The 13821-nt window shown below is 41.2% G+C and overlaps 1 long non-coding RNA gene across 1 annotated transcript in view; it reads left to right on the top strand.

Moving 5' to 3' along the window:
- Positions 1-3909: 3909 nt before the first annotated feature.
- Positions 3910-13821, top strand: part of LOC117593599 — a 106203-nt gene continuing 96291 nt past the window's right edge. The window contains exon 1 of the long non-coding RNA XR_004575033.1: positions 3910-4623. This is a non-coding gene — a long non-coding RNA (uncharacterized LOC117593599). The remainder of the gene's footprint in view (positions 4624-13821) is intronic.

A 13821-nucleotide genomic window follows, 5' to 3' on the forward strand; every position in this document is an offset into this window, starting at 1 on the left:
AAGTTAATCAGATATTGTTCTTGCTAAGTAATTATTTAGATTGACAAAGAAATTTAACTATGTGCCATATTGTTGTTTTGACCCCTACATAATAGTATGCTGTGTTAACTGCAAAATATATTACATTGTTGACGTCTATGTCGTTATGCTGTGAGCTAAATCCATGCTTGCCACTGCCAGTATGATATATTCTTGCCCTGCATGTTAACAGAGTGTAGGATTACCAGCTATATATTTTATTTATTTGAGCAATAATTAAGTCCTTGAAGGGACCGCAATGCATGTCTGTTGAAATAAAGATTCTATCACCATTTGGCATCGCCACTACAACATTGCCAATCAGGAGCTGCCACTGATTAATCAGAATTTTCTATAAAAACTATTTGAAGCTAAAGTTGTATTCTGTGATTTTCGGCTGCCAGCTGTAAAAGAGGTTCCCCAAAAATGACATCCTATGATATATGCCGTAATGTGTCCTATATCATCAACACTGTTTTAAAGTAGGAATTTCCTGGCTAATAAATCTATGATAATAATTCTGCTTATAGATTATGCACATATAAAATATATTACATATTCAGCACCAAATGGGGGTTGTCACTTCCTAACACAGCTGGCTGAAGAGAACACAGCTCTGTAGAAGAGTACCAAAACATTTCTCCAGGAAATGTTGAATCCTGCACACAATGAATATTGGCGCCATTGTAACTGCCACTGTCTAATGCATAGCCAGTTCAGGATGGGAAAAAAGCTACAAACTACCTGGTAGGCACTGAAAAGAGAATAGTCCTCACTGACCCCCTGCCATGCTATAGAATGATACTGCTGCCTGTTCCTGATGAAATTTTGCAACGAGTGCGATGTCTCATTTTGTGATTATGTTGACTTGCCGTGGGAGCAACCTACATTTGAAAAATAACAACAACATACAGATACACTGAAACAGCAGGAGGGTTCCAGAGCTATCTTTGTCAACTTTGTGAACTGCTTGAAAGACTGAACTGATCTGGGTTTGGTAGTGCTCCAGTACTCCCTGTCATGGTATGGAACAGAGAAAATTGAAATTATTATATCATGGAGAAATAGAAGTGCAGTCAATGTACGTAACCTAATCTATGTTCCTTTAAAACAGACAGTATTCACCCTAACTGCAGGGGTTCAAGAATTCTCTCTGTCAACATGGCACAATGCTTGAAAGAATAATAGTCTGGGTTTGGTAGTGCTTCGGTCCTCCCTGTTATATTAAGCAATGGCAAACATGCATATCATATTATATCCTGGAGAAATAGAGTTTCAGTCAGTGTAAGTAACGTGTGATAGAAAATTTTAACTACAAACCTAATATATTTTGGCTTATAGCTCAAAGAGTATTTTCAGCAGTAATTATATGCCTATGGAATTACATTTGGCTTTTTGCAGCCCACTGTGGGCAACTAACTCAGCACCACTGACTAAAATGTAAATGCCATTGACATTCACATAGATTTATTTGGACCAAGTAAGGATAATTCAAATTTCTTAGAAAATGTTTCCTTCACTCTAAGTAATATTTAAATTTCAATAACTATTTTAATGGTAGGAGAATAAATCATATTGAGAACTTCAGTAGACCGTAAAAGCAATCAATTTCCAAACTATTACCCTCTGGGGCTTGAAGAGATCTGAAATGTTATGAAGTTGGAACTTGTTGATATAGGGAGTCTTAATAATCTGGTGCTTGTACAATACACAGTGGGGAGAACAAGTATATGATACACTGCTGATTTAGCAGGTTTTCCTACTTACAAAGCATATAGAGGTCTGTAATTGTTATCATAGGTACACTTTACCTGAGAAGGCAACAACTGTTGGTGCAATTATTAGAAAATGGAAGAAGTTCAAGATGACGGTCAATCTTCCTCTGTCTGGGGCTCCATGCAAGATCTCGCCTCGTGGGGCATCAATGATCATGAGGAAGGTGAGGGATCAGCCCAGAACTACACGGCAGGACCTGGTCAATGACCTAAAGAGAGCTGGGACCACAGTCTCAAAGAAAACCATTAGTAACACACTACGCCGTCATGGATTAAAATCCTGCAGCGCACACAAGGTCCCCCTGCTCAAGCCAGCGCATGTCCAGGCCCGTCTGAAGTTTGCCAATGACCATCTGGATGATCCAGAGGAGGAATGGGAGAAAGTCATGTGGTCTGATGAGACAAAAATAGAGCTTTTTGGTCTAAACTCCTCTCGCCGTGTTTGGAGGAAGAAGAAGGATGAGTACAACCCCAAAAACACCATCCCAACCGTGAAGCATGGAGGTGGAAACATCATTCTTTGGGAATGCTTTTCTGCAAAGGGGATAGGACAACTGCACCGTATTGAGGGGAGGATGGATGGGGCCATGTATCACAAGATCTTGGCCAACAACCTCCTTCCCTCTGTAAGAGCATTGAAGATCGTGGCTTGGTCTTCCAGCATGACAACAACCCGAAAACACACAGCCAGGGCAAAAAGGAGTGGCTCCGTAAGAAGCATCTCAAGTTCATGGAGTGGCCTAGCCAGTCTCCAGACCTGAACCTAATAGAAAATCTTTGGAGGGAGCTGAAAGTCTGTATTGCCTAGCGACAGCCCGATTCCTGAAGGATCTGGAGAAGGTCTGTATAGAGGAGTGGGCCAAAATCCCTGCTGCAGTGTGGAAAAGTATGATATCTGTAATTGCAAACAAAAGTTTCTCTACCAAATATTAAGTTCTGCTTTTCTGATGTATCAAATACTTATGTCATGCAATAAAATGCAAATTATTTACTTAAAAATCATACATGATTTTCGGGATTTTTGTTTTAGATTCCGTCTCTCACAGTTGAAGTGTACCTATGATAAAAATTACATACTTCTACATGCTTTGTAAGTGGGAAAACCTGCAAAATCGGCAGTGTATCAAATACTTGTTCACCCCACTCTACTTGGAGAAGGCTCAATCAAGCTCGTCAAAATAATGTATTATGTTTGGTATCCTTGTCAATATTGCCAAAAGCACTGGGACAGACTGTTTATCCACACGAGGCAAATCTCTTGAGTATCGGAGGAATATGTCGCTTGACCATGGATGTTTTGTGTCTTTTATTTGAAGTTCCTCTCAGTTGTTGAACGTTTATCACTCCAACCAAAAAGGGAATAATTTACATATCCTTTTTTCTCAAACACAGAAAAATTCAATAATTCACTGGAAAATTCTCAAAACCTTGATATAACACAGAACCGCTGTCCTAATCAACTAAGATCTGTAACTGAGATAAATTAGAACAATGGACTTGCTGGACTTTGCTATCCATACACTCAACAGGAGCCTACTATATTATAACCACCTGGGGAGATAAACATAATTGAATAATAACCAGTAAAGAGGTGGTTGTAAGATGTAGAATTCTCAGCTAAGATCTGGTGCTCCTGTCTCCATTTATTATTAGATCCCTTTGTAGATGGTTTGTGACTTTTTGGGGACTCTGGTGTTCTCCTCTAATGTGCCACTGATTTACAGGGGACAAGGAGAGAGGCAGTGCCCCCTGTGAGGGGGTCAAAGATGGACAACCACTGATCTCTCCAAGCCATGTGTCTCAACGATCGCTCAGTCAGGAAGCATTCAACGGAACGCACACTTTTGGAGGACAGAGAATAACCTGACAAACAATCACTATTTATCTACAACCAGAAATTATTGCTTGTACAATGCCAATCAGTAGGCCACTTATCATACGTTTTATTTTATTACGTTTTATTAGCTATTAGAGGCCATTCAATCCAACTGGCATGCCAAAAAAACTAACTATTTCAGAAGAAAAAAAGGAAACAATATAAAACGGGAAGAAACACAGGGAACGGGCACAAGGGTAGGGCCTTAGAGGGCGTTTTATTAAGGTAATCCGAGGTGGTAGAGGAATAGATGGGGGAGAAAAATATAGAAACAAACCGCTTCGCTCGAGAGGTCCAGTTGTCTCTGCGACGGCCTCCCAGCAACGGTTTGGAAGGAATCTGCTCAGTGCGGCCTCTACACCCTTCTCCTTGCTCTATAGTTGTCCCTCTAGGTACAGCAGGGAGGGGCAGCGGTGGGGGCTGCAGGGATTGGATTTTCCCTGTTTCCGCCTTCTGGAGCCTCATCATCTTCCTCTCCCCCTCCTTGAACCTCTACTGTATTTCATTCAGAGGCTTCTATTTCAGCTTTTCTGCTGAGGGGCGGAGCCCTAATACCTCCGCTGAGAAGGATGGAAGTCAGCAGTGTAGTGCAGGCACGTGCACACGCAAGGCTCAACCTGTGAAGAGCTAGTCGTCTAGTACCCCTTTTGCCATCTAGTGCCCGCTCCGGTTTACACGTGCCCGTATGTCATGGTGAGGCGCGTCGCGTACACCGACGGGCATGCATCGTCCGTCTTTTTTTTTTTACACGCGTCACTCATTCCGTCCGTTTGAGCCGACAACTGCTTGAGCCGACATCCCACTTTCTCAGATTCAGCACATGCCCCTTGGAAGGTCTGTGCACGCTACTGGTGTAGTGGCGTGGCTGGTCCTGCTGGCTGCCACTGGAAGGTTCCGGAACCTAGCCTACTACTTCTCTTTAGGGGCGTTGGTGCCATGCTGAAAGACAGGCAGGTGTGTATTCACAAATTGTTGTATATTTAGGGGAATTGTCTTATTGTTACATTGAACAGGCATAGTGCTTTTCCTTAACTGGTTGTGATTATGACTGGTTCAAAGCTTTGTAGCATTCCCAGCTCAATGATGGTCAACTCTTATGAATCTTTTATTTGCTTTGCCATTCCATAAGCACATCGTAAGAGCTGATCGAGAAGAAATAAAAGCCTCTTACAATTTGAAATTAAATTACACCTTGCAAAAAAAATAAAGCACAATAACTAATTGAGAGCAAACAGGTTGCTAATGTGGTGGGAGATTAACGTTCACCAACAATAGGCTACAGGTGATGTTACATTGCTAGCAAACTCATACACTAATACTATTACAAACGCTTTGTTCAATATGTTTTGGTTAAATTCAGAACATAAACAATCTTCGCTTTCGAGTTAGTTGTTATATTTCCCGTTATTTTCTTTTGCCAAAATACATTCTCTTCATTTAACCTTTTCCTAGCCTTTCACCTGCTCTCGCAAATGTAACTATATACAGTATCAGCCATAACATTGTGACCACTGACAGGTGAAGTGAAAAACATTGATAATCTCTTTATCATGGCACCTGTCAGTGGGTGGGATATATTAGGCTACAAGTGAACATTCTGTCCTCATAGTTGATGTGTTAGAAGCAGGAACAATGGGCAAGCGTAAGGATCTGAGCAACTTTGACAAGGGCCAAATTGTGATGGCTAAATGACTGCAGCCCCTTGTGGTGTGTTCCTGGTCTGCAGTGGTCAGTACCTATCAAAAGTGGTCCAAGGAAGGAAAAGTGGTAAACCGGCCACAGGGTCATGTGGCCAAGGCTCTTTGATGCACATGGGGAGCGAAGGCTGGCCAGTGTGGTTCGATCCAACAGACAAGCTACTGTAGCTCAAATTGCTGAAAAAAGTTAATGCTGGTACTGATAGAAAGGTGTCAGAACACACAGTGCATCACAGTTTGTTGCGAATGGGGCTGCGTAGCTGCAGACCAGTCAGGGTGCCCATGGTGACCTCTGTGTCCACTGCCAAAAGCACCTACTGTACAATGGGCATGTAAGCATCAGAACTGGACCATGGAGCAATGGAAGAAGATGGCCTGGTCTGATGAATCACGTTTTCTTTTACATCACGTGGATGGCCAGGTGCGTGTTCGTCGCTTACCTGGAGAACACATGGCACCAGGATGCACTAGGGAGGAAGGAAAGCCGGCGGAGGCAGTGTGATTCTTTGGGCAATATTCTGCTAGGAAACCTTGAGTCCTGCCATTCATGTGGATGTTACTTTGACACGTACCACCTACCGAAACATTGTTGCTGACCATGTGCACCCTTTCATGGCAACAGTATTCCCTGACAGCATTGGCCTCTTTCAGCAAGAAAATGCGCCCTGCCACAAAGCAAAAATGGTTCAGGAATGGATGGAGGAACACAACAACGAGTTCAAGGTGTTGACTTGGCCTCCAAATTCCCCAGATCTCTATCCAATCGAGCATTTGTGGGATTTGCTGGACAAATAAGTCCGATACTTGGAGGCCCCACCTTGCAACTTACATGACTTAAAGAATCTGCTGCTAACGTCTTGGTGCCAGATACCACAGCACACCTTCAGAGGTCTAGTGGAGTCCACGCCTTGACGGGCCAGGTCTGTTTTGGCAGCAAAAGGGGACCTACACAATATTGGGCAGATGGTCATAATGTAATGGCTGATTGGTGTATATTTATTAAGCAAAAGTGAATGTGCATTACAAAACGTCTGTAGAAATATAATGTGTAACAGTTTCTTAATTTCACTTTACTTCATCGGTGCATCAGTTGAAAATCCAAGCGACAGAAAAAACTTCAACCATGACAAGCACTACAGACAAGGTGCCTTTTTCATGCACTAATAGTAAACACCATGTGTTGGCTCAGAGGGGAATTACCTTTAAATGCTAAGCGTTGTGCAGGCAACTTGTCTGCAACACAGCATTTGGTTGAATCCTGGCATTTGAGTGTTGAAATAAGTTGATTTAATACCTCTGGTACTTTACTTATTTTAGCTAGAATTTTGGAGCAAGAGCCTACTTTGGATTTATATATAACTTCTCTCACATGGACGGAACATTAGGCAGCATATCCCTGAAGCATGACAGAAGTGTAAGCCTTTCAAAAGATGAAGCAGCTATTTAAATTTGCAATCATATGCTAAATTGTTCTCCGAAGTGTTATTGCAGATTAATCCATTTTCATTACGATTCCCTCCTAAAGTACCTAATTTGCTTGACTTATTTTGTTTGGAGACGGGTTTAAACGTTGATTAAAATCGAATTCCCCATGTCGTCGTCAGTACCTGTTCCTACTAACAACCGACTGGAATACTTACATTCCTTTATTTTCACAAAAAAACTATATACAGAGAGGATTTCCAGATATAATTCAGACCTAACATTTATTTAAGCAACACTAGCGTGATTATATAACAGTTATTCATTTTATATTCAAATTAAGGTTACAGGCGTCACTGTTTTAAGTTAACCTGTGCTTTTGATGTCTGTCTCACCAACATTATAACAGAAGATGCTGGTGTTTTCTGTGAGTCTGATTCCCTTTATTTCTAGCCATTTGCAATAAGCCACCCTATATCTGCCCACAAAGGACACACTAGCCAATTACAATACACAACTATGCTGTGTGGTGTTGAAGTACACTCCTTTAGCTTCATATGACCTCAATTAATTAAGGATATCCTGTGTGTGAGAGAAGAGAGGACCAGGAATGAAGAGGAGAGAGTAGAAGGCGTGCTTACGGCTATAGTCACTCACTCGGACATTGTTTCAACATAATTTTGTACTGCTTGTTATTCATAGCCATTGTGAAGCGAAAATAAGTGGAAAAGAATGAAGAAAGAAATAATAGCTGTGCAATCAAGAAAGGAGCCTGTGCCTTTCGATCACCTGCTGGGTAGCAATCAAGAGTGAAATTATAGACCACAACCTAAATACCTGAAAATGTTCCTCTGCCAAAAACACCATTCAGACCATGGTGGATAACTAAAACTATTCACAAACGTTTTTGTCTTTACTTTCAGTTCTATTCTATGACATTTCTTTATTCTAAAAGCATTCTGATGACCACTCCAAAGGTCCAAGGCATCAAGCTGTCATGCATGTCATTTATTCTGTTACTTATTGCATTCCGCCTTCCATTTAGCAAATTGCACTTCAAACCACGGCATCTTACAAAGCATCAGGTAAAACAAAGGACAAGCCTAACATGGGTGTTTTATGGAACATAGAAGATGTACATGTAAAACCATCAAGTTAAACGCAGTGTAGCCAACGTGATTCATCAGCTAATGTAAGCATTTTACAAACTGTAAACCAGTTTGAACGAGAAGCAGTTAATTAGCATAAACGAGAACAACCTATTATATTGCCGCTGAATCTTTTCATTTCTAATTGACTTAATTGATAATTTTACTGTGATTAACCCCCATATTCAGAGACAGAGACACAGAGAAAGAAAAAGAACGTCTAACCCATTTGATATGCTTAAGTGGAACAATACAGGCTCATATACCACTGGTGCCAGACTTTGACTCTGATTTCTGATGCTCTCTTTATCTGGCTAGCTTGTTCTACCCCTTCTGCCTCTGTTCTTTTTCACCCTATGCATGGTGGGATGGGTTATTTGCATTTTATCACAAAGTTAGTGAGGAACCTATTTTTTGTTGTTGCTTCGGGCAGTCTGTTCAGATTTGCTGTGATTTATCTACTTAACCCTCATAAGTAAATTTCACTTTATTAAATTTGTTTCCCTGTCTGTGCACATCAGAATTCATTTTGGTGTCAAAATGACATGAACTGTAATGAGTGATCATTTATATCATGGGGCTATTTTGTCCTGGAGCTCTTGACAAGGTTAACACCGTTATGCCAGTTACCATGTTATTTTGGGCAAAGATCTGGTGGCTTTGTCGGCAAGTGGATCTTACGGCATATTTCTGATCACAAGCACACATGCTACTCCATAAGTAAAATGTTTTAACCACTAAATAAACAAGAGCTGCACATACTTTGCCACAGCACCTGCTGAGTCACCACTGCACAATTCCACTACCCCTTTAGGGACGTTAAGAAAGGCATCTGTAATGAATACTGTACGTTTAATGGCTCTGCCTATTGGTGCAGCCTGCAGAATTACAGTATTTGTGGGTTCCTCCATGGGGCCATTTCCCTGAATGAAGATGTGGATGCTTAGAGCGTAGGGTGAAGGTGGTGAGATGTGTTTAATGCACTTGGAGAAATGTCTTATACAGAATTTTCTACAAGCTTTTTGGCCATGCTTTTTTGACATTTTATTGTGACTTTTATGTTGAAAGCAGCCACATTGCCTACTGAATTTGGCAAAGTAATACACCGATCAACCATAACGTTATGACCACCTGCCTAATATTGTGTAGGTCTCCCTTTTGCCTCCAAAACAGCCCTGACCCTTCGAAGCATGGACTCCACTAGATCTCTAGGTGGCCAGGGCTCACTGTTGTGCTGTGGTATCTGGCACCAAGAAGTTAGCAGCAGATCCTTTAAATCCTGTAAGTTATCTAAGATATGGGGCCTCCATGGATCAGACTTATTTGTCCAGCACATCCCACAGATGCTCGATTGGATGGAGATCTGGGGAATTTGGAGGCCAAGTCAACACCTTGAACCACTCCTGAACAATTTTTGCTTCGTGGCAGGGCGCATTTTCCTGCTGAAAGAGGCCAGTGCCATCAGAGAATACTGTTGCCATGAAAGGGAGCACATGGTCTGCATCAATGCTTAGGTAGGTGGTACGTGTCAAAGTAACATCCACATGAATGGCAGGACCCAAGGTTTCCCAGCAGAACATTTCCCAAAGCATCACACTGCCTCCGGCGGCTTTCTTTCTTCGCATACTGCATCCTGGTGCCATGTGTTCTCCAGGTAAGCGACGCACACACACCCAGCCATCCAAGTGATGTAAAAGGAAACATGATACATCAGACCAGGCCACCTTCTTCCATTGCTCCATAGTCCTGTTCTGATGCTCACAGGCCCATTGTAGGCACTTTTGTCAGTGGTCACAGTGGTCAGCATTGGCACCCTGACTGGTCTGCGGCTATGCAGCCCCATACACAACAAACTGCGATGCACTGTGTGTTCTGACACCTTTCTATCAGTACCAGAATTAACTTTTTCAGCAATTTGAGCTATAGTAGCTCATCTGTTGGATCGAACCACACTGGCCAGCCTTCGCTCCCCACATGCATCAATGAGCCATGGCTGCCCGTGACCCTGTGGCCGGTTTACCACTTTTCCTTCCTTGGACCACTTTTGATAGGTACTGACCACTGCAGACCAGGAACACCCCACAAGGGCTGCAGTTATGAAGATGCTCTGACCCAGTCGTCTAGCCACCACAATTTGCCCCTTGTCAAAGTTGCTCAGATCCTTACGCTTGCCCATTTTTCCTGCTTCTAACACATCAACTTTGAAGACAGAATGTTCACTTGCTGCCTAATATATCCCACCCACTGACAGATGCCATGATAACGAGATTATCAGTGTTATTCACTTCACCTGTCAGTGGTCACAATGTTATGGATGATTGGAGTATACTGGGTGTACCGCACCTCACAGATGTAATCAAATGTAATTTGATAGGTTGGATGGTTGTGTGATTGTATGTAAATGGCTTTATTGGGGCTCTCACTTTTATTTGGTTTATAGGTGTTCTGATGGATTTTGAACAGACTTGCTTTTTCAGGACAACATACTGTATTTAGTAACAAATGTATGGAAGGTGACAACAGAAACCTCTGAAGAAATCGGAATGTGTTAATTTACTCTGCAATACAGAAAAAGTGTAAGACCATGCTTTTATTGATACCGTTTTTGTCGTCATGGTCCCTGCTTTTCTTTGCCCGCTCAACGTGGATCCATAAAAAGCTGGTATTTTCCAACTTGTGACATGTACAACACTGTTTTGATGGGTGTTTAGTTGTTTGTACTGCTACAGTGTTATACAGCCCAACCTGTCTGCCTGACTTGAGCACAATAGAGCTGAACCCAGCAGTGCGAGACAGTCATTTCCCTCACATGAAAAATAACTTTATTCACTTCAAAGTGCACCACTTTCTTCAGTAAGATGCACAGAGAAAATAGTTGAATTTACCTAAACATTTTCTAAAATGTGTCATATTTCTTGGCTACGTTGTTTCGTTCACATGCTTGGTTCTTTTTCAGTGGAAGATTAAGTTGCAGCTGTTCACAAACAGAGCTGATATATACAGGTTCGATTCACAGATGTGATTGTTGTGAATATTCAGATACGTACAGTAGATTAAAATGGAACATGCTTTGCAAGAACATGTTGCCTAATCATGTTTAAATGGACACATTTGAAAACAAGCTACTGGAAGGGACTGATAATGCGATATCAACAATCCAAAACATTATTTCCCAGCGACTGTTTTCATATGGCACATACTTTGTACAGCCACTTCTAACATGGAGACAATCACACTTTAAAAGAGGGAGACTCACTTGACCAGCGTTAACACTACGCTAAGGGATCAGATTCGAGCACTTTTCTATATTGCATTGCATTTCATGGATAGTCTAAACATTTCCAAATTTTTGGAGCGCTATTTCCATTCTAATTTTCAGTAGGCACTTAAAGGCTCTGGTATTGTCTGTGTACTAGGTAGCTAGTTTCCTGTAGCTTTTTTGTTTTGTTTTTAGTATTACAACTGTATCTAAGGTATTACACATGTTTGAGTCCAGATCTTCAGTTAGATGTTAACAAATTGATTTACTTTGACATACCTGTGTAAGTGGAGTAAGTCTGGGAGAGCATCCACAAACCTTTGGGTGGTCAGAACGTTTATATTAGAGCGTTTAAAGGTCATTGTGAAAAGATGGCGTTCCTATTGTCCAAAATGATGAGGAAAAGTCCAAGGAATGGTGATGGCAATGTGTAGGTCCTGAAACATGTTGAATCTCCAGAGTCAGTTATGGCCCCAAAGGCCTTTTGGAGGGGGCCATTAGACTTTTCCATGTGAATATTCAAGCATTCATTAATAAAACCTAAAAAAAACTGAAACCCAGTGATTTCTTTGATTGTAAATTGATCTCTGATGTTGTAAATATTAGGTATACTCTACTGTTTGTGGGTTGCAACGGGGATATGGTCACAAGTTTATCCATGAGGAGGGAGGTCATTAGGCAATACATTCAACAGTCTTAAGAAAGGTTTTCTCATATTTAAATATCAATGATTAATTCACTGACAGTGCCTTTGAAGGAATCTAACATTAGATAGTCCAAGTTCTCTGTATTTTTCCATTCTGGTTTGTTTATTACCGAAATGGAGGAGGGCAAACCGGTTGTAAGTCTTTCTCTGCTCATAGTGTCCCTTGTTTAGCAGGTTGAAATTCTTTCCAGCAACCATCCAAAAGTTTTCTGTCTGTGGAGATTGTGAGGGGAGTTAACATTACTACGCTTACTACAACCATGTTTTCCTTATGGTCTCCAAGTCCTTCCAGCAGCATGTCATATCACTTTTACTCAGGAGTGGCTACTGTCAAGTGACTCTACCATCACGGCCTGACTGATGGATTACTGTAGAGATGCCTTTTCCTTATGACATGTTCTGCAATCTCTGCAGAGAAACTCCAAAGCTCTGTTAGAGCGGCCATTCGATTCTTGGTCACCTCCCCCGACCAAGACCCTTCTTACTCAGTTACTTGTGGCTGGACAGTCAGCTCTTGACAGAGTCTTTGTTGTTCCAAACTTCTTCCATTTCACAATGATGGACCCTCGGTGCTCCTGGGTACGTTCAATGCTTTAGCAATTTTTATAACCTTCACCTGATCTATGCCTTATCACAAATCTTGGATCTCAGAGGTTTATGGAGAGTAACTTGGAGAGTTACTTAATCATGTCCAATCAATTACATTTGCAACAGGCCTCCAATCACGTTCTTGAGATAAGGCTGGCCAAAGGACACAGGATGCGTTTGAGCTCAATTTAGATTATCATGGTAAAGTGTTAAATCTTGTGTGGAGATATTTCAGTTTTTCATTTTCAATACATTAGCACACATTTCTGAAAATGTGTTTTTACTTTGGGTCATTGTGTTTAGATTGATGGGAAAAATGGATTTAATCAATTATAAATTACACATAAAACAACAATTTCTTTATTGTATTCATGTTTATTTTAATAATTTTTTATGTTATAGGTTGTTTTTGGACCAAATAGCTTTAATCAAATGCCTCAGACCTTTTCGAAGTAGATGTCTGAAGAGATTTTGGCCAATTCTTAATGTCCGATTTTTCCCCCCCAGGTTGTTCAGGTTGGTTGGACGATATTTTTTTTTCCTTCCTGTATTTTCTTCCTTCAATATAACAAGAAGCCTAGTCCATGTTGATGAGAAGCATTCCCGCTGTAATGAGGTGTGGGCTGTGTTAGATGGACACCACTCATAGCGCTTTAAGTGTCTCATACTCAACTTGCCAAAGAAACCTTTCCCACATCAAAGCTTGGTCAATCTCATTCTTTCAAATGCTTTTTGAGTAAGGGCATCTTTACAGCCACTCCTCAATACAGGCTAGTTTTATGAAGAGCTTTTGATATGGTTGACCGTTTCACCATTAGTCCATTACCAGTCGTTGAACTCTATGGGCCGGTTGTGCAGACACAGATTAAGCTAGTATAGGACTTAAAAAAAAAAAATCTATAGAAAACTCCATTGAGCTTGCATTTTAAGTCCTAGACTATGCTTAATCTGTGTTTGCGAAACCAGCCCAATAGCTTCTTTGAAGTACCAAAGGGGCTTTTCTCTGCAGTTTGTGAGTATTGTAATGCAGCTGCAATTTCCTCATTGATCCCACCGTGTTATCGTAACACTTGGATGTCATTTTGTACCCTTTTCCTAATCTATGCATTCAACTATCATTTCTGTAGAATGCTCCTTGGTCTTCGTTTTCCTTCAGATTCACGGCCTGTCCAATGGTAGAGGCTGAGGTAACTTTGTCCTCGTTAGGGCAATTTCTTTCATATGTATAAACTGGGAGCTTCCACAGTTGAATGCTTATGTAAATAACATACACTGATGAGCAAAAACATAATGACAGGTGAAGTGAATAACAGGTGAAGTGAATAACGTTTA

Source organism: Esox lucius, chromosome 21, assembly GCF_011004845.1.
Source record: "Esox lucius isolate fEsoLuc1 chromosome 21, fEsoLuc1.pri, whole genome shotgun sequence".
Classification (NCBI taxonomy): Eukaryota; Metazoa; Chordata; class Actinopteri; order Esociformes; family Esocidae; genus Esox; species Esox lucius.